Below are 2,438 nucleotides of genomic sequence, written 5' to 3' on the forward strand. Positions count from 1 at the left end.
GTTTTTAATCTCTTCCTTGCAAACAGTTACAATAGCATCTAATATGTCATTTTGAACCGATTTTGATGTGCCTTTAAATAAATAATAATTGGCGAACAACAATATTGCCAATATCTGAGAGTTGCAATTCATTTTTTAAATGAATTTGGGAAGAGTCGTGTTTTTAAATTTTTGTTGATAAGTGAAATAAATCCCGAACGCCCGTTTTTGTCCACTCTGAAGAAATAATTTCATTCTTTGAAAACACTAAACATGGAAAACAAAACAAAGAATGTAGTTTATAATACCCGAACAAGCACGAAGTTTTTTATGTTGTTCAATTTTAAAACGTTTAAAATTTTTATTTCTTATGGGAAATCTTGTACCAAGTTTATATTCGGCTGAGGTGGTCCATTCTTTTTTATAAGTCTTTCATCAAAACTTGCGTTTTCTTTTATAAACTCCACTGCATAAGGCTAAATCCTAAAACTACTAATATTGTATTTATGATTTAATTTAAATCTCACAACGGTGAATCGAAACGCTCCGGCCTCTTTTTGTAATGCACAAATCGTCACTGTTTTAAATAGGCGAATCGCTGGTCTCTCGGATTTTAAGATCTCTCTTTTAACTACAGGGTTAATGTCTACTGTCTGGGTTTAATTTGAATTGCGTACAGCTGCGCAGTGCAAATAAATATGATTAATAAAGTTATATTTTTGTGATGCTAAGATATTTATGAGAATTTAAAAAATATTTTAATGGTACTATAATGTTTATGAGGTTTTAAAAAACTTTATTTTAATAAAATTTTATTGGGTGTTCACTGCACAGGTGGCCAATGGAGAAGCCGCCTCTGCTGAGACGAATACTAGGCCCCAGGAATGGGAACAACAGGTGGCGAATCAGATACAATTATGAAATATATATAAAGAACCATCTTTATCCCAGTAAGTATGTCCGCCTACAGCGTCTTCAATGAGCAGGTCATGTATATAGGATGGAAGAAAACAGGCTTCCCAAAAACTGTTGAATTGGAAGAGACGTATTGGAAGACCGAGAACGCGATGGGAGGATGATTTGGATGAGGACGCCGGAAATCTCCACCGTAATGGATGGAGAAGTTTGATGAGAGAGGCCAGGGCTCGAATAAGATGGATGGATGTATCTTATTTACTTTTTCTTTAAATAAAAATCTATGATTTCTGAGTTTCACCATTTCATGGATTCCATACATTTTGGAAATAAGCTTTAATTATTTTCTGATTTAAATGTTCAGTCCTACATCCCGTCTTTGCTCAATGGCATCTTAAATAACATTTAAAGTAGTTAAAAACGAAACTAAAACAATGAAACGACCATCTTTGTTACTCGCCTGAAACACAATATTTTTTGAAATTTTTTACATTATATACGTTTTGACCAAGTATCCTGAATATCTATAAAAAAAAACTACTCTAGAACGTAAAAATATCTAATATGGATAACCATATCATATATTGAAAATTGTTTAAAACAAATTTAACACTTTTAAAATAGATATCCAGTGTGCACTATTAGATACCTTTTCAATCCTCTAATTCCATATTATTAGGCAAAATTAACTTTTTTGCAGTAGGTATTTATTTTCAAATGGCATCAGCGGCAGATCCAATGAAATTTTTGTCGGGGGTGGGGTCATGGGTCTTGAGTGTGATTTTGATATGATTTGTGTCTCATGTAAGGGAACCATTTTCTCAATAATTATTTTAAGCGATATATTAAACCAATAAGAAGGTATTAAAATCCAAATACCCTACGGGTGCAAAGGAGGGTACACCATTAAGGGGTCTTAAACTTACCAAAAAAAAATTAAACCCACATACTCTATGACAGTAAAATCAAGTATACACGACTATTAAACCAAAGAAAAGTTATTAAAATATAAATACTGAAAAATCAAGGACGGTCCATTTAAACTAGGTATTTTAAAGACAATTAATTTAAACCCATCCATCCTATGGCTACAAAATCAAGAAGAAACCAATGATAAATAAGTATAAACCAAAGTTAAGTAATGTAAATGTAATAACTCAATGTAAGTGTAAACATTAATGAATGTAATAAACATTCCTAATAAACTCTATCTTAACGGTTGATTACTGATATCAATTTGTAAAAACATTCATTTATTCCTTATTGCTATACGGAGTGGAAACATGGACTCTCGGAATTACAAGTATGAAGCGTATAGAAGCCTTTAAAATGTGTGTTTTTCGAAGGATGCTGAAGATTTCTTGGACAGAGCACGTGACCAATAACGAGGTACTGAGAAGAATGAGGAGTGGGAGAGAACTCCTAAATACTGCAAACAACAGAAAAACGAGTTATCTAGGACATATTTACAGAGGAGAAAAATATAACTTTCTACGACTCATAATAGAAGGGAAAGTAGAAGGAAAAATAGATCCAGGAAGAAG

At 32.4% G+C, this 2,438-nt stretch overlaps 1 protein-coding gene across 2 annotated transcripts in view; it reads left to right on the forward strand.

Moving 5' to 3' along the window:
• Positions 1–2,438, forward strand: part of LOC140437138 (uncharacterized) — an 86,757-nt gene that overhangs the window by 63,141 nt on the left and 21,178 nt on the right. The window lies entirely within an intron of this gene.

This window comes from Diabrotica undecimpunctata, chromosome 3 (genome assembly GCF_040954645.1).
Source record: "Diabrotica undecimpunctata isolate CICGRU chromosome 3, icDiaUnde3, whole genome shotgun sequence".
Taxonomy (NCBI): Eukaryota; Metazoa; Arthropoda; class Insecta; order Coleoptera; family Chrysomelidae; genus Diabrotica; species Diabrotica undecimpunctata.